This window comes from Pelobates fuscus, chromosome 1 (genome assembly GCF_036172605.1).
Source record: "Pelobates fuscus isolate aPelFus1 chromosome 1, aPelFus1.pri, whole genome shotgun sequence".
Taxonomy (NCBI): domain Eukaryota; kingdom Metazoa; phylum Chordata; class Amphibia; order Anura; family Pelobatidae; genus Pelobates; species Pelobates fuscus.
In genome coordinates this window covers 88,624,268-88,642,540 of record NC_086317.1, presented here as the reverse complement: position 1 = coordinate 88,642,540, position 18,273 = coordinate 88,624,268, and the positions used below count along the sequence as shown (strand labels likewise).

At 47.9% G+C, this 18,273-nt stretch overlaps 1 protein-coding gene across 1 annotated transcript in view; it reads right to left on the bottom strand.

The window, feature by feature from the left end:
* The window catches only part of TAOK1 (TAO kinase 1), a 72,991-nt gene extending 72,291 nt beyond the window's left edge, over positions 1-700 (bottom strand). The window contains exon 1 of the mRNA XM_063450004.1: positions 373-700. The gene's annotated coding sequence lies outside the window, so the exon portion shown is untranslated. The remainder of the gene's footprint in view (positions 1-372) is intronic.
* Between the last annotated feature and the right edge of the window lie 17,573 nt (positions 701-18,273).

Below are 18,273 nucleotides of genomic sequence, written 5' to 3'. Positions count from 1 at the left end.
CAGCCTTGGTGTGAGGGGCAGAGGGTGTCAGCCAGCCTTGGTGTGAGGGGCAGAGGGTGTCAGCCAGCCTTGGTGTGAGGGGCAGAGGGTGTCAGCCAGTCTTGGTGTGAGGGGCAGAGGGTGTCAGCCAGTCTTGGTGTGAGGGGCAGAGGGTGTCAGCCAGTCTTGGTGTGAGGGGCAGAGGGTGTCAGCCAGTCTTGGTGTGAGGGGTAGAGAGGGCAGAGGCCTGGCTGTCCATGTCATGAGTTGTCCATTTTCTGGACATGTTTATCCCAGGCTCCCACTGGCAGCGAGCAGGCCTCACCCTGTGCCTGGCAGTCCCTGCTCCCCCTCGTCATGCCCAGCCGGGTGGGTCCGGTCCCCTTGCTGTACCTGCTTTGGGATGCGGTCCGAGCGGCCTAGGACAGATCCTGAGGGGTCCTGGGGAGGGGCGGCAAGAGGGCGCTGCAAGCACCGGAAACAAAGGCCGGCCCGGGGCAGGAACGGTGGGCGGGACCCTCAGCCAAGGGGGCGGCAGCGGCCTGCAGAGGTGACCGGGCTTCCTGCACTCAGAGGGGGGCGGCCAAGATGGCGGGGAGCGGGCAGCACGGGAGCGCTGCGTACATTCACCTCAGCCCAGACCCGCCCGGCTCCCCCTCCTCCCCGGAGCTCACTTTCCGTCGTGTCGTCTTCTTCTTCTTGTTCCTCCTCCAAGCTCGTTACCGGCTCGCGCTCCCTGTCCCCGGTGCCCGCGTGCTGTCTCTCTCTCTGTGCGCGCGCTGGTCCGCCCTCAGTAGCCACACAGCGTCTCGAGCGCCCGGCAACTCCCGGTCCGCCCCACCGCGGAAAACCTCGCGAGACTTCACACCGCCCTTCACCAGCACCCCGGCTCACTGACAGCGGGCTGGGCGGAGCTCTGTGTCAGCCTGAGTGTCCCCTCCCTGAGTGAGAGCCTAACTTACTGACACAGTGTGTTCAATGAGTGTACACTGCCATCTGTGTCAGCCTGAGTGTCCCCTCCCTGAGTGAGAGCCTAACTTACTGACACAGTGTGTTCAATGAGTGTACACTGCCATCTGTGTCAGCCTGAGTGTCCCCTCCCTGAGTGAGAGCCTAACTTATTGACACAGTGTGCTCACTGAGTGTACACTGCCATCTGTGTCATCCTGAGTGTCCCCTCCCTGAGTGAGAGCCTAACTTACTGACACAGTGTGCTCACTGAGTGTACACTGCCATCTGTGTCAGCCTGAGTGAGAGCCTAACTTACTGACACAAAGTGTGCTCACTGAGTGTACACTGCCATCTGTGTCATCCTGAGTGTCCCCTCCCTGAGTGAGAGCCTAACTTACTGACACAGTGTGCTCACTGAGTGTACACTGCCATCTGTGTCAGCCTGAGTGAGAGCCTAACTTACTGACACAGTGTGCTCACTGAGTGTACACTGCCATCTGTGTCAGCCTGAGTGAGAGCCTAACTTACTGACACAGAGTGTGTTCAATGAGTGTACACACTGCCATCTGTGTCAGCCTGAGTGTCCCCTCCCTGAGCGAGAGCCTAACTTACTGACACAGTGTGCTCACTGAGTGTACACTGCCATCTGTGTCAGCCTGAGTGTCCCCTCCCTGAGTGAGAGCCTAACTTACTGACACAGTGTGTTCAATGAGTGTACATTGCCTTCTGTGTCATCCTGAGTGTCCCCTCCCTGAGTGAGAGCCTAACTTACTGACACAGTGTGCTCACTGAGTGTACACTGCCATCTGTGTCAGCCTGAGTGAGATCCTAACTTACTGACACAGTGTGCTCACTGAGTGTACACTGCCATCTGTGTCAGCCTGAGTGTCCCCCTCCCTGAGTGAGAGCCTAACTTACTGACACAGTGTGCTCACTGAGTGTACACTGCCATCTGTGTCAGCCTGAGTGTCCCCTCCCTGAGTGAGAGCCTAACTTATTGACACAGTGTGCTCACTGAGTGTACACTGCCATCTGTGTCAGCCTGAGTGAGAGCCTAACTTACTGACACAGTGTGCTCACTGAGTGTACACTGCCATCTGTGTCAGCCTGAGTGAGAGCCTAACTTACTGACACAAAGTGTGCTCACTGAGTGTACACTGCCATCTGTGTCATCCTGAGTGTCCCCTCCCTGAGTGAGAGCCTAACTTACTGACACAGTGTGCTCACTGAGTGTACACTGCCATCTGTGTCAGCCTGAGTGTCCCCTCCCTGAGTGAGAGCCTAACTTACTGACACAGTGTGCTCACTGAGTGTACACTGCCATCTGTGTCAGCCTGAGTGTCCCCTCCCTGAGTGAGAGCCTAACTTACTGACACAGTGTGCTCACTGAGTGTACACTGCCATCTGTGTCAGCCTGAGTGAGAGCCTAACTTACTGACACAGTGTGTTCAATGAGTGTACACTGCCATCTGTGTCAGCCTGAGTGTCCCCTCCCTGAGTGAGAGCCTAACTTACTGACACAGTGTGCTCACTGAGTGTACACTGCCATCTGTGTCAGCCTGAGTGTCCCCTCCCTGAGTGAGAGCCTAACTTACTGACACAGTGTGTTCAATGAGTGTACACTGCCTTCTGTGTCATCCTGAGTGTCCCCTCCCTGAGTGAGAGCCTAACTTACTGACACAGTGTGCTCACTGAGTGTACACTGCCATCTGTGTCAGCCTGAGTGAGAGCCTAACTTACTGACACAGTGTGCTCACTGAGTGTACACTGCCATCTGTGTCAGCCTGAGTGTCCCCCTCCCTGAGTGAGAGCCTAACTTACTGACACAGTGTGCTCACTGAGTGTACACTGCCATCTGTGTCAGCCTGAGTGTCCCCTCCCTGAGTGAGAGCCTAGCTTACTGACACAGTGTGCTCACTGAGTGTACACTGCCTTCTGTGTCATCCTGAGTGTCCCCTCCCTGAGTGAGAGCCTAACTTACTGACACAGTGTGCTCACTGAGTGTACACTGCCATCTGTGTCAGCCTGAGTGTCCCCTCCCTGAGTGAGAGCCTAACTTACTGACACAGTGTGCTCACTGAGTGTACACTGCCATCTGTGTCAGCCTGAGTGTCCCCTCCCTGAGTGAGAGCCTAACTTACTGACACAGTGTGCTCACTGAGTGTACACTGCAATCTGTGTCAGCCTGAGTGAGAGCCTAACTTACTGACACAAAGTGTGCTCAGTGAGTGTACACTGCCATCTGTGTCAGCCTGAGTGAGAGCCTAACTTACTGACACAGTGTGCTCACTGAGTGTACACTGCCATCTGTGTCAGCCTGAGTGTCCCCCTCCCTGAGTGAGAGCCTAACTTACTGACACAGTGTGCTCACTGAGTGTACACTGCCATCTGTGTCAGCCTGAGTGTCCCCTCCCTGAGTGAGAGCCTAACTTACTGACACAGTGTGCTCACTGAGTGTACACTGCAATCTGTGTCAGCCTGAGTGAGAGCCTAACTTACTGACACAAAGTGTGCTCACTGAGTGTACACTGCCATCTGTGTCATCCTGAGTGTCCCCTCCCTGAGTGAGAGCCTAACTTACTGACACAGAGTGTGTTCAATGAGTGTACACTGCCATCTGTGTCAGCCTGAGTGAGAGCCAGGGCCTGACATACTAAAACAGTGGGTGCTCTCTAAGGGTGTACTGCTGTTTGTCACTGATGAGGGGTAACATTCATTTAGGGTGCAATCTGTGGTTAGAAGGAAATGAGTGAACAGTTGAAAATGTTACTGGTAATTTTATTATCTATAATGAGCCAACATATTCTGTAGTGCTGTACAATAGGGGGGCCAGCTATGTGTAATTTTAGAAAGACAAGCTATACATGCAAGATTCAAGATACATCCAGATTCTGGGTTCATGATTGGTCTTCGGGATCCTACTTATGGAGACACCAGAGATCAAGTGCCCATAAAACACTTTGTTAGATGTGTTGTGCGCATGGGCAAACCAGAGTGAGATTGGCAGCACAACTGTCAGTGGTACTAGGCCAAGCCAGAATTAATACATCCTAAAGGTGGGAGGTGATGCAGGCTTTGCTCAGAAGATGCTATTCTATAAAGTGTGAATTATCAGGAAGTCAAAGTAAATTTTACATGTTTGGGTACTAAAGCTGAACCAATTGGAGAGCGGGCAACTAATAAAATGTGTGCTTAAGTTTCTTTGCCGTTTCTAGTTGCACAGGGGCTGCATGAAATCTGGTGAAACTAACTGCTTCCTCACACCGTGTTAAAGTGTCATGAATTCAAAATTACTTTAAATGTTTAGGTCACAATGGCTAAATTAGAAAATCAACAATGTTCGGCTATTTTGACTTAAAAGTTCAAATTCACTTTAAATTCCTGACAATTCACATCTTGGTGAAAAAACATGAAGTTATTAACTAACAGTGCCAGTGAAACAAAACCCAAGTGGAAATGGGTGGATGTTGGTGGCATCTTACACGGTGACAGAACTCCTGGCACAGCTTGTCAAACTTTGCCTTGAAGTGTCTCACCCAACTCTGGCTTTCTGCACTAGGGAGGTAAAATGCAGACTTCTGCTTAGCGGCCATCTTGTGCTCACCATGTGGTTTCAAAATTGGTTTAAGTCAGGTCAGTTTTCACCAGAAGTAAGCTTCCCTGGCGGGGATCGGGCTATCCCCCGCTGGTCCAGAGGGGGCCGGTTACGGGGTACCAGGACAGTTGCTGTGAGCTACACTGTCCCAGGTAGGAGATCGTCCGCCTCTCCCAGCCGTGGGGTCCACAGGCTAAGTAGGTGAATTTACCGCTCCAGAGCAGTGCTTTTCAGGGCTGTAAACAAAGTCTGAGATCGCATAGTAGTCTGCTGCATGCCTTGGACCGCGTAGAGTTTTTTTTGTTTTTTTTTTGTAAATCTCTTTTTTTATTGAGGCATAAGAGTTTGTGGGTACAGAATGTAAGAAGGGATACAATAAAGTTTCATACAAGTCGGGAGTAATACAATGCAGAGTGTATCATCTCTAAATATTTGCTAGCCTCTTTTTATGTTATGAATAAACAGTGAATATGACATCAGAAACAGTTAAAGATAACATTACGTTTAAATTCAAGTTTACTGAACGTTATTTTATGATAAAGGTATAGTAGTTAAACTGCGCTTTTTCAATTATATTAGTAAGAAAAGTGGTCAGCGGAGGGACAAAGCGTTTAGAAAACTAGCCTGATTACACTGACTGACTACACAAAGGGTGTAAACAAATGAATAAGTTTTAGCACATGCTGGGTTGGTTAGTAAAAATGTTTAAGCCTAGGTAGGAGGTATGTTAGATAGGTACGACATTGTATTGTTACAGGTGATCGAGTGCAGGTGGGCTTCAGGTGTTAATTGTTAGGTTGCATCTTGCTGTGAGATGTGGGATCAGTGCTGGAGGCAGGCATTTAACCCCATGGCAGCGTGATGGCTGTTATGCCTGCCGGGTGCCCATAGCAGTTCAGCTAATACCTATCGGGTGTTGGGTACAGTCCAGGTGCGTGTAACAGTTCATATCACGCTTAAACAAAACAATTACGCTATCGGTAAGAACAAAGGAAATGGAAAGAAAACTTTCGTTTGCATGAGGTAACATAAGGTGTTGAGTAGAATGTGACAGTGAGTACAAGTCGGTAAGCGCGGCTGTAATTATGTTAGGCATGCCATCTGGTGTTTGGTTCGTAGTCCTCTACAATGGGACCTGTCAGTCGCTATGTCAGTGTTGGTCAGTGAAGGTAATGAGTGTGTTATTGGCGGTTCTAGTCGACCTGCTTAGGTGTTTAAATGCCCCGCTAGGTACAGAAGTTGGGAGGCGAGGGACAATGCTAGACATACAAGAAACATCTTGATTGTTGCCTAGTGAAACATTCCCCTTAATTTGCTGTGGTCCCCTATCGAGTTATTGGTTATCGTTGCATCTTCCTACGTGAGGTGATAGCTATACTGGTAAGGTACGACTTTTTAGCAAGGCGTTCTGCCATCGGTTCGGTGTACTGGTCTCCGCCCGAGAAAGGGCAGGCATGTTAGCTCAAGGCATGGGCCATAGGTACCAGTGATTAGAGTAATGGTTGGTTGGTATACAATGTGTGGCCGGGTGTACCAAGCTCCTATAGGTAATGACTTGGTAGAAAACTGTCAGCAACGTTACGTCCGTCCTATAACATGGGGCAATATTAATCTATGCTGTCTAAGGTATAGGGCAGCCTGCCATGTTATGATAGCATGGCGCACAAGTTGCGATAGGGCATGTGAGCATAGTGTGCATGCAATCTACTAAATACGAGCTAGGCAAGAGTGGCAGACCGGGTTCACTGCTGGTTTAGCCGCTTCTACGCTTCCGTGTGCATAAAGCTAATCTTTAAACGTTCAAGACTATGTCATAGAGTGTTTGGGTCGTCGGGCTGCCAATACAATTAGATAGATATGAGAAAAAACATATATGGCAAAATCTGGCCCTCTTCACCAAGCAATACAATGGATCTTAGCTACTCCCGCCCACATACTTGTTGGTGAGTAAAGGCATTAGCAGTTAATCACAGTTAGTTATGCAGTCTGGAAAGGGTCAACCTAAGTACAAAAATCAAATAACAAAATGATCTGAGAGGGTCGGTAGTACATACAGTTCGTATATGTCTCAGTGAGGTCTGATTCTGTGGTGAGAGAAAGTAAAGTCTCTCATCTGAGGCGTCTTGAAACAGGTGAAAAAAGAGAAGAAAAAAAAAAAACACAAAAGAAAAACTGTGAAAGCATTGTGGCCAACTCCATAGTGAGGTGGTATGGCTCAACAGGAGCTCAGTGGAGGTATCTTCAGTAAGGAGTGATGAACTAAGGATAACATGAGGATCTCCGGCCTTGTGTCGGTGTCAGGGATCAAGATCGCCTATGTTCCGACTGGTAACATATCCGGACACCGTTCACGTAGTGACCGCTACATATGGGTCGGGTGTCTGTCCTTGAGGTAGGAATGGGACTATTCTTGTCGGGTCCCAGGAGTGGTGTGGTGAGTCAGTGCCTTGTTGGGCTGCCTGGTTGAGGGAGTCTGTGGGTAGGCCCAAGGCCTGCAAAAGTTGCACCGAGTGTGCTGGGTCTTGTAGCCTGTGGGATTCCGTTCCTCGCCGTACTACGAGCATGTGGGAAGGCCGCCAGCTGTATTGTAGGTCATGCTGTCGGAGTAGCGCGGTGATCGTCTGGAAGGAGCGTCGCCATGCCAGGGTCTCGTTTGAGAGGTCGGAGAAAAAGGTTAGTGTTGTGTTATTGAATTGAAAGAGTGTCTTACCCCTAAGGGCTGTGAGGATTGTCGTTTTGTCCCGGGTGTTGCGAAAGACAATAATTAAGTCTCTGGTGGCCGCGGTCGGCGCTTTAGGTGGCTTGGGAATCCTGAAGACGCGCTCAGGGCTAACGGTGATGGTGTTCGAGGGCGCCAATATATTAGCAAGCAATTTCTCAACCATTCGCGGGAGCTCCGCATCGGGTATGGCCTCAGATACCCCACGCACCTTCAGGTTGGTTCTCCGCCTAGCATCTTCGTATTCCGCAAGGCGGAGTTCTTGCCTCCGCTGTCTTGTTTGCAGGTCGTTTACAGCCCGCTGAAGTTCCCCTATATCTTTGGTGTTGCTAGTGGATGTCTTCTCAAGGGCGCCCATGCGGGTTGTCAGGCCCTTTAGGTCTCCTCGCACTGCTGTGATGTCCTTTTGCAGTGTCGTTTGGAGGTCGTTTAGCAGTTGTTTTAAGACCGCTGTAGTTACCGGAGCGGAGTCCGGATTAGGTTTGTTCTGTTGTGGGGGTTGTCCCGTAGCAGGTGTTGTCAGATACTCCTCTCCAGATTCTTCCTCAGAGAAATCTTAGCAGCCTCCGTGGAGCGCCGCCATGTTAGATCCGCTTGGGCCTCGCGCCTGCCTCCACATGTCTCCGATGGTAAGCCCTGAGGACGGTTTGTCCGTGATTGTTTTTCTATTTTTTCGTCCCATGTCGATGGGGGCTCTCAGGGGGGGCCCTTGCCTTCTTTTGGAGGTCCGTTTAGAGGGTATAATCCCCCGTTTATTATCTTTGAGCCCGGAGCTCTCTTTTGGTGCGACCGCTCGCTCTTGCAGCTAGGCTCCGCCCGCGTAGAGTTTTAACTTGGGTAGTTTAATCAGTTTGAAAGCTCAAGTTAGCAGGAGCTGCTAGCAAACGCATTCAGTCATCTTGAGAGTCAAACCCCACCCACAGAATTTTTATCTTTTTAAAATAATAATCTATGGAATATTCCCTTAACTAGTGAAATAGATAAACAGATAATTAATTTCTTGGATTTGGAGATTTATCTCGAAAGTGATCGAATTGACACATGCACTTTCTTCAAAAACGTATACGTGAATAGCTACATTCATAAAAATAGCTGTCACTTTCGACCTTGACTGGATGATATCCCTAAGGGACAGATCCTTAGATTAAAAAGGAACTGTACAGATGTGGATCAGTTCGATATCCAGACGGAACTTTTTAAAAAAACTATTTTTAGATAGAGGCTATAAACTAGAGCACTTAAACCAAGAAATTCAGAGTGTTAGACAACACGAAAGGGTCTACCTTCTTACTTATAAAACAGACCTTTAAAGTAAAATTAAAGAGAACGAAACGGCTTCAATGATTTGTAATTATAATAAGGATTATAAACAGCTAAAACATATTATAAATAAACACGGGTACATTTTAAAGCAGGACTCTGATATAGCTCCAATTTTAGTGGAGAAACCCAAAATGTTTTTTAGGGGAGCCCATAAATTGAAGCAAATGTTAACTTGTACTTTAATTTATGTAAAACATCCCAGTTTTATTGATTGTTATAAAAATACAAATAGGGGTGTGGAGCCCCCCCCCCATTTAATTTTTCCCCACCCCTTCCTGTCAAGGTCGCACTTTGACTGACAGACGCTCACTCACTGACAGACGCTCACTCACTGACAGACGCTCACTCACTGACAGACGCACACACTCATTGACAGACACACACTCTCATATACACTGACAAACAAGGACATACAAACACTCACTGATTTGACACACTGATAGACAGACATACACTTACTCGGACACACACTCACTGACAGATGCATACACTCATTGACAGACACACACTCTCATATACACTGACAAACAATGACAGACACACTCACTGATTTGACACACTGATAGACATACATACACTTACTCGGACACACACTCACTGACAAACGCACACTCTCACTGACAGACGCACACACACAGACTGACCGACACACACTCGCTGACAGAAACACACACACTCACATTCACTGACACACTCACATTCACTGACACACTCACATTCACTGACACACACACATTCACTAACACACACACACACACACACTCACATTCATTATTATTATTATTTTTTACATATAAATCCACCCAGCCTCCCTACGTTCAGTATAGCTGGGTGGATTTCTCACCTGGGGTCCAGTGGGGCTGCTGGGCAGAGAGGCGCCTAGATGTACAGGCGGCCGGCCGGCGAGGGAGCACTTTCCCCTGAGCTCTCTGCTCAGCTCCCTTGCGCGCCGCAGAGTGAAGCCGGGAGCCGGAATATGACGTCATATTCCTGCTCCCAGCATCATTGCGGATTGCGCAAGGGAGCTGAGCAGAGAGCTCAGGGGAAAGTGTTCCCTCGCCGCCCGCCCTGGAGGAGCCCAAAGGTGACCAGCTGACCAGCTCTTGGGCTCCCAGAAATCAAGGCAAACAAGGTATTTGCCTGGGCATTTGGGGGCGGTAGTTTTTGCCTTGCAGCAAATACGTCGCTGCTCCCCCACCCTAATAATAGTGAGGAGCTCTGAAAGCAGGGAAAGCTATAGAGCTATCGCAAATCGTGGTCAATTTTCCAACACCATGCAATATGATGACCGAGAGTGCTCTGACCGTTTAAATTATTTATTTATTTTTCGGGTCGTGCAACTGAAGTTCTGGGCCCGGATTTAAGCATTTGGTATGGCTGAAATCCAGACCAAATTCAATACCATCAACAATGTCCAGATTTTGCAGTCCGATTGGCCCCATATTCAGTTCGGTTTTGCCCTGTTTGGTATGGTCCATTTAGACATTCTGATTCTTAAAGAGAAACTCCAGGCACCATAGCCATTTTAGCATATCATTTATTGTTGTATTATACTGTACTTGTAGTCTTATGTTTCAATTTAAAAGAAAAAAAAAAAGATCATGATACCTCAAGGTGGCATATCGCCTTTTGAGGTTTTTCAAAGTATGCCAAGTCCCTAAAATTGGCAGAGCCATTTTAACTCATACCGGTGAGTTTGTATGTCAGTGCAGACATGGAGGGACTTGCAGGCACTGCCCAAGTGCTTGCAAGACTTTGTGATTATAAGTGATTCCCCAGCAACAGTCATTACATAGACAGGCATGCATTTTGGACATGCAAGCATTTGCTTCCAGGGATCAGCACCTGTGAGTCTCATTTTACATGTTTGGAGGTGTAATTCACATATATTAGACAGGGCTGCAAGGTGGAGTTACAAGGTGCTTTAAAGCCCTATTTTGTCACAATAAAACTAAACAGAAGACTACAGAGACAGTATGGCAGTGCCGTAACCACTTACAACAAGCTGGAGTGGTCATGGTGCCTAGAGCAGCAAAACACTTATCAGTAGGACAACAGTAGACCTAGAGCAGCAGATTTGAAGGAACACTACAACTTGCTTTAGTGGGTATGACGCAAAGAGTGCATTGATTTTTCCCCTTTTGTAAGGAGTCAAGCAGTGTATGAATGGTTTGAATTCTTACCTGGGTACCGCCAAGCACAGCTCCCTTCCAATACTGCCATTGTCAAATGTCTTAGCTCATTGGCTGAGATCTATCAGCTATTCATTTCTATACTTTTTATGACTTTATGTCCAAGGCTCAAAATTTCCCTTGCCACTAGCCATTGCAGAGTGAAAATTTAGCTCTGGCGAGTAGAAAATCACGTCAGGTAAATATGTCCCCTATAATTATTCTAACATAAAACTACCCAATTTTCTATAGCGCTCACTCATTTGTGTTACTTTCTTTGTGTGATATCCATACATTTTTGTGACACGTTCTTTGAGAAGGCAACAAAGATATTTCCAAGACAAAGTATTACAGAAGCAGGCAGTTTTAATGAAACAAAAAAGAACAACAACGTTTCGACATCCGAAGAGGTTTTTTTCAAGCTAACACCACAAGGCAAAATTAAGTGTATATATATCAAAAGTGCAAACAAATTAACTAATAATTCACTTAATTAAAATTCATTAACATAAGTAATTAACACTAGTCATACAGATTACACACAATGTCTATACATACAATGATCCATGGCTTACCTCTGTGTGTCAAAGGTGGGAGAGACAGGAGACAATAATAAAATAAAAAAGTCAAAACAAAAGCAAAAAAATACAAATAAATGCTTGGTAAGGCAAAGAAGAGATACATCCGGTAAAGTTGAACGCACAAAAGCTTTTCCTGTTCCATGGAACGCATAGGGACAGCCCATCTGATGAATCAGCGCAAGCGCAATTTGAAAAGAAAGGGCAATCTCGAAAAGGGCAAAAGAACATTTGTACATTCGTACGTCCGAACGGCACTCGCCGTTCACATGTTAATGCACACGAGCGTGTTAACCAACAGTACGAGCCACCAATAATAGTTTGTTTTTTTAATAATAGTTAAAACTGCCATAAAAACAACCTTTATTGCAGCTCTGTTTTTTTTGTTTTTTATATATTCTTTATTTGTAGAAGATTCAGTTTTTTGGGGGGGTAGGGGTACAGAAGAGAAAAAAGGGGGGTAGACAATTACGGGTAGACAATTATGTTTCATACAACATTTGCATTGGTTGTTCTTGTCGTTCGAAATTCAATACATCTGGTTACATAGATCTTTTTGGGCGTTTGCTTTATGTGTTTGTTTGCCCATTGCTTCATTCGTGTTCTGTATCGTCATTCCGTTGTCTATTGGTTGGGGTGGGGTACAGAAAGAAAAAAGGGGGGGGGTAGGATATCCTGATGTTTTGCCCTTTTGTCTTTGCTCTGATGTCGTATCCTCTTACTGGATTTTGAGTCTAGTTTGTCTGGTACCTTTTGTGTGTGTGAATTTGCGGGGGGTTGGTTTAGGTTGTTAGGTTGTAGCACTTCTCTTTGGTGTCTGTGGGTGTGGGAGGGTTTGGGTTGGGGGGTGTGTCTGATGTTTGTTTGTTTGTCTCTGCGTCGGTGGTGGGCTTGTGTAGCATTTTGGAAGGTGTGTGTGTAGTCGTCTATGTTGTTGGTTAGTCATGTGTGTGGGTGTTGGCTTGTGTTGGAGTTTCGATTTGGGGTGTTTTGTGGTATCATTGTGCATCCCTTGGGGTGGGCCTTTTTGCCCTGATCCCCCTTGGTTAGTGGGTGGTTGTTTGTCGTGTGCACTGAGTGGTCCTTTCCGTGAGTTCAGCTTCTCCCCCTTTTGTGTGCGTGGACCCAAGGTGAGTGCGCCCCTTGTTATTGTTTTTGTGGTTTCGAGTGTAGGTCTTTATCAATTAGTCACCCTCCGTGGGGGTGGTTTGTGAGCTGTGTGAGTGGTGGGTTAGGTTGTGCTTTGAGGGTTGTGTTATGGGAGGGCCCTTGACTGGTGGTGAGTGTGTATGTTGTGCCAGCGTGTGGGGGTTCTCCCCTTCCTATTACTTATGGCAGGGTTGGGAATTCATAGAACCAAGGATCCCAGATCTTGTTGAAGTGTTTTGTTGTGTCATGAATTAAAGCGGACATTTCGTCCATTTTTATGGTGTCTTTGATTTTCCGCTTGATTGTTTCCATTACTGGGATATCCGGGCTCCCCCATTTTTCTGCAATTGCTCTTCTAGTGGCCAGAGCAATTTTGGCGATGAGTTTATTTTGGGCCCGTGGAGTATCTGCCAAGGGTTTGGACAGGAGCCATATCCATGGGTCCAGCGGGATGTTTGTGTGCAAGACCTGTGAAACCATGGTAGCTATTTGGTGCCATAGCTGTGCTGTGTGGGGACATTCCCACCACATGTGAAGTTACGTTCCTTTCTGTCCGCAGCCCTTCCAGCATGAGTTGTTGTCTGACCTGCCCATCTGTTTGAGTTTTAAGGGGGTGAGATACCACCTCATGAGCGTCTTGTAAGCTTGTTCTTTATGGTTAACGCATATTGAGATGGTAGCTGTAGCTTCCCAAATATCGTCCCAGTCTGATGGGTCTTCTGCTGGCCTATATCCCTCTCCCAAGCCGACACGTATGTGAGTGCTCCGTCTTTAATGTGTTGTATTATGTATGAGTATATCTCTGAAATTTGGCCTTTGCGTGCTGGTGTTTGTAGGCATTGTTTTTCAAAGTGCGTCTTCATTCTGGTCCCCCCCGTATTATTGTCGGAGTTTCCAGAAAGCTTTTTATTTGTATGTGGCGAAACATGTCAAAGGTGCGAAAAGGAGTGTTTTGCGGAAGTTCTGTGAATGGGATCGGATGGCCATCTTTGTAGAAGTGGTGTAGCCTAGTGAGGTCATTATCTTCGAAGCGGGTAAAATCTTTGGGCGTCATGCCCGGTGGGAATTGAGTATTCCGGAGTATGGGGGTTAGCGGAGATGGTTGGGTTGTCAGCCCACATTTGTGTGCGATTTTATCCCAAACCTTGATAGTATTTAGGATTGCGGGTGATGTTTGAGGGAGGGGGGGTCTCGCTGGTTTGGGTAGCCATATATACATGGAGGGGAAATCCCTGCCGAAGATGTCATGTTCCAGGTCGACCCATCTGTTTACCCCTGGTGGAACGTGCCAGTTCTGTGCTTGTGATAGCTGTGCAGCCTGATAGTAATGAGTGAGGTGCGGGAGGCCCAGACCTCCTTGTTTGTTAGGTACGTATAGGGTCTGTCTTTTTACTCTGGCACGTCTGTTGGCCCATATAAATTTATCAATCTTTGTCTGCAGCTGTTTGAAGTATGTGGGGCGTATTGGGATCGGGAGAGTTTGGAACAGGTATAAAAGTCGCGGTAAGGCGTTCATCTTGACAGACGCCAACCGTCCTAGCCAGGATATCGGCATGTTTTGCCATCTATCTATGTCGCGGGTGATGTTTTGGATCGTGGGTGTGTAGTTCAGGTCATAGCAGAGGGACAGGTCTGCCGGGATGGTTATACCCAGATATTTGATATGATCAAGAGTAAGGTCGAATGGGTATATGTTGTGTATGGCTGTCTTGGTGGTGGGGTCTATGTGTATTGGGAGAGCCTCTGTTTTGTTGATGTTGAGTTTATATCCCGAGACCTCGGCTTATGCTTTTAGGGCGTCTAGGAGTGGTGGCAGAGATGTTGCTGGTTCTGTAATTGTGAGGAGCAGGTCATCTGCGTATGCCGCCGTTTTATATTCTTACTCACGTATTTTCATTCCTTTTATGTCCCTATTAAGTCTGAGGGTTTGTAGGAGTGGTTCTAGGGACAATGCGAAGAGCACTGGGGAAAGTGGGCATCCCTGGCGAGTACCGTTATGGATTGTGAAGGTTGGGGGGTGTGTGAGTGGGAGGAGGAGGTGTGTTTGTGGTGAGGCATAAAGCACCTGCAAGGCATTCATGAATCTTTGTGGGAGTCCGAATTTTTCTAGTGTGGCGAATAGGAAGGGCCATAACAGCCTGTCAAATGCCTTTTCGGCGTCTAGTGATAGGAAGAGAGCTGGGGTGTGTTTCTTGTGGGCTGTCCAGATGAGGTTGTATGTCCGTCTTGTGTTATCGCTTGCCTGTCGTGTCGGTATGAAGCCCACTTGATCTGGGTGTATTAGTTTGGTTAGATTGGGGCTTAGGCGGTCTGCGAGGATATTGGTGAATAATTTAATATCCACATTTAGGAGTGAGATTGGTCGATAATGTCCAGGTTCAAGGTTGGTTTTGTTAGGTTTGGGTAGGAGGCATACATGCGCTTGTAGCATTTCATTCGGTAGTTGGTCTCCCTGAAGTATGGTGTTGTATAAGGTGCACAGGTGTGGGATTAGGATGGGTGCGAATGTCTTGTAATATAGCCCAGTGAACCCATCTGGTCCTGGGCTTTTGTTGGGTTTTAGCTCTTTTATCTTTCCTGCAAGTTCTTCTGGTGTTATGGGGCTGGCTAGGGCCTGTGCCGCTTCTGTGGCTAGGGAGGGTAGTGGTATTTGGGTTAGGTATTGGTCTATTAGTGTTTTGGCCAACGTTGGGTGGTGTCGTGTTTCTGGGGAGTGGTCATATAGGGTTCTGAAGTAGTCTTGAAAGACTCTGGCGATTCTTTCTGGGTCCTCTGTGATGTCCCCACTTGGGGTTGTTATTTTATGTATTTGTTTGTGTTTGTTTCTTTGTTTGAGTCTGCGGGCGAGTAATGTGTCAGCTTTGTTAGCCTTGTCGTAGTATAGTTGTTTTGTCCAGAGTATCGCTTTGGCCGAGTCTTTCGCCATGTGTTCTTTTATCTCGGTCTGGCATTTTTTTTATTTGTTCATTGAGTTCTTGCGTTGGATCTATTTTGTGTTTGGCCTCCAGGGTTCGTAGGGTCTGCAATGTTTGTTCTAGGTGGGCCACCTGCCTTTTTTTGTGTATCGTTGCTTGGTTGATTAAGGCTCCCCTGATTACAGCTTTGTGTGCCGCCCATAAGTTCCCTTCGGAGGTTGCCGTGCCTTTGTTGATTTGAAAGTATTCTTTTATGGCTTTGTCGATCGTTTGTCTGATTTGTGGGTTGTGTAGGAGCAGTGGGTTTAGGCGCCATGTCCAGGGTCTCGCCGTTCCTGGCAGGTTGAGCGTTAGTGTTATTTCGGCATGATCAGACCATGTGATGGGGCCTATTGCTGCGTTTTTGATCATGGGTGCTAGTGATGGTGATGCGAGAAAGAGGTCTATGCGGGAGTGTGATTGGTGTGGGTGCGAAAAGAAGGTGTAGTCTAAAGCTGTGGGGTGCTGGGCTCTCCATGTGTCTATAAGGCGTGTGCGTGAAATGAATGCTGAGAGTAGTTTATCTGCTTTCGCTGTTGGTTGTCTATTTTGTCTGTATGATTGTGATCGGCGTCTGTCTACCATGGGTGATGGGGTAGCGTTGAAGTCGCCACCGATTATGGAGTGGTGGGAGGGAAAGAGGGCTAGGTGAGCCTGTATTGTCTGCCAGAATGCGTTAGTTGGGGTGTTTGGCGCGTATAGAGTTCTATGCGCACCAAGCGCTGTTGTTCAGGTGTCCTTTTGTGGATGGTCTTGCGAGGCCGTCGGGGTCTTCTTCTTCGGCTGCGTGCGCGCCATGTTTGCGCGGGAATCATTTCGTCGGTTTGAGCTTTCATTTACGGTAATTCGAGTGTCCGCCGTCGGGTATCGCAGTTGTATCCCCAGATGTGTCGCGAAATCTCGCATGTCTGAGACCTGGTGAAGGGAGTAAGTTTGATCCCCTTTTTTCACCGTTATTCGGAAGGGTTGCCCCCACGTGTAGCACCAGCCGGCTTCCAGTAAAGCTGTAATGAGGGGTTTAAGATCCCGGCGTTTCCTTAATGTGGAAGGGGCCAAGTCCTGGTAAAATTGAAGCTGTTGTCCCTGGTACGTTGGTGGGTGATCTCTTGCTGCCTTCATAAGCTGTTCTTTCACCGGGAAATGGAGCTATTTAACGATGATGTCCCTTGGTGTGTTTGAGTTAGGGAACGGGGGTCTCAGTGCCCTGTGGGCTCTTTCAGTGCCCTGGGGTGTCCGGTAGCAGGGACTGGAATATTGCTGTGATGGTTGGGAGTATGGCCTCCGGCAGGACAGATTCCGCCAGGCCTCTGATGCGTATATTTTGCCTGGGAGATCTATTATTTAGGTCCTCCATTCCGTCTTCCAGAAATAAGATTCTGTCTTTTAGTATCCCCATATCTTTGCTGTGGTCCAACACCTGGGTTTGCGTTTCTTTAAGCGCTCTTTCTGTATCGCCGGTGCGTGAGGCCAGTGCCTCTATGTCGCCTTTGAGGCCTGCTATTTGCTTTTCTAGGGCTGCTGTGGTATAGGCCTTGATATCCGCCGATGTTTCTTTCAACATTATCCGTAGGTCCTCTTTGGTGAGGGGTGTCGTGTGGGTGCTCTCGTGTTCGCTCTCTTCAGAGTCTGAACCGGAGTTTCCCTGGCTCTGGGCCCAAGATGGCTGCCTGTCTTCCTTTGCACGGAACACCGTGGCTACGGATGGGGTTGAATCCTTTTTCTTTTTGGCTCCCCCCATGTGGGTGAGTGTGATTGCTGTCTGTGGGTAGTTTGGCACCTTTTTTGCACCTTTGTGGAGGCTGATGGATGCGGATTTCGTGCCCGGGGTGAGAGAGCTGAGGGAACACACGTCCTACTCCATTAACAGTTAGGCTCCGCCCCTGCAGCTCTGGTTTAATCTCCATAAAGCAGTTGTTTCGCCTCCAGTTAAGTCATCACTTATGATGACTTCTGTCCAGTCCAATGCTTTTCTGAGAGAAGCATTAAGCCTTAGTAGTCCTATGTCAGAATACATCCGACAAAATATTTTATCTCTTGCGGTCCAATGTTGGATTTTCCATGGAGAGTACCGCCAATCCTCCATGACGGGTTCCACGCACAGTCCCACGGGGTTAAAGGGACACTATAGTCACCAGAACAACTACAGCTTATTGAATTTGTTCTGGTGTGTAGAATCATTACCTTTAGGCTTTTTGCTGTAAACACTGTCTTCTTAGAGAAAATGCAGTGTTTACATTACAGCCTAGTGATAACTTCACTGGCCACTCCTTAGATCAGGCCTCGACAAATCCCAGGCGCCAGATCGCCATGGCGACTAAAAATGTTGCCAGGGCGCCTGGGATTTGTCAATTTTTTCTCCAAAATGTCTGGCTGGGCAAATAATTAGGCGGCCGGCCAAGTGAGCGTTGTAGCCGGCCGCCCTGGGCTTCATGGAGGCGGCCGGCTAAGTGAGCGTTGTAGGCCGGCTCAGTGGAGCATCAAGGTGGTCGGCTGGGGCAGTGTGCGAGGGTGCCGTTATCTTCCAGTGGCTCCTCTCTGCTCCCTCGTGCTGTTTAATGATGCCAGGAGCCGGAAAATGGCGTCATTCCGGCCCCGGCATCACAGGGAGCAGAGAGGAGCTGCTAGGTAGATTACTGCTCCCTCTCACACAGGAAGAGAGATCAGCCCCACTAGACCCCAGGGAACGAAGGTAGGGAGGCTGGGTGGATAAAAATCTGAAAAAAATTTAATTTGTGTTTGAGAAAGTGTATGTGTGTATGTCAATACGTGTGTCCTATGCCTCTGTCAGTGTGTGTGTGTGTGTGCCTATGCCCCTGTCAGTGTGTGTGTGTGTATGCCCCTGTCAGTGTGTGTG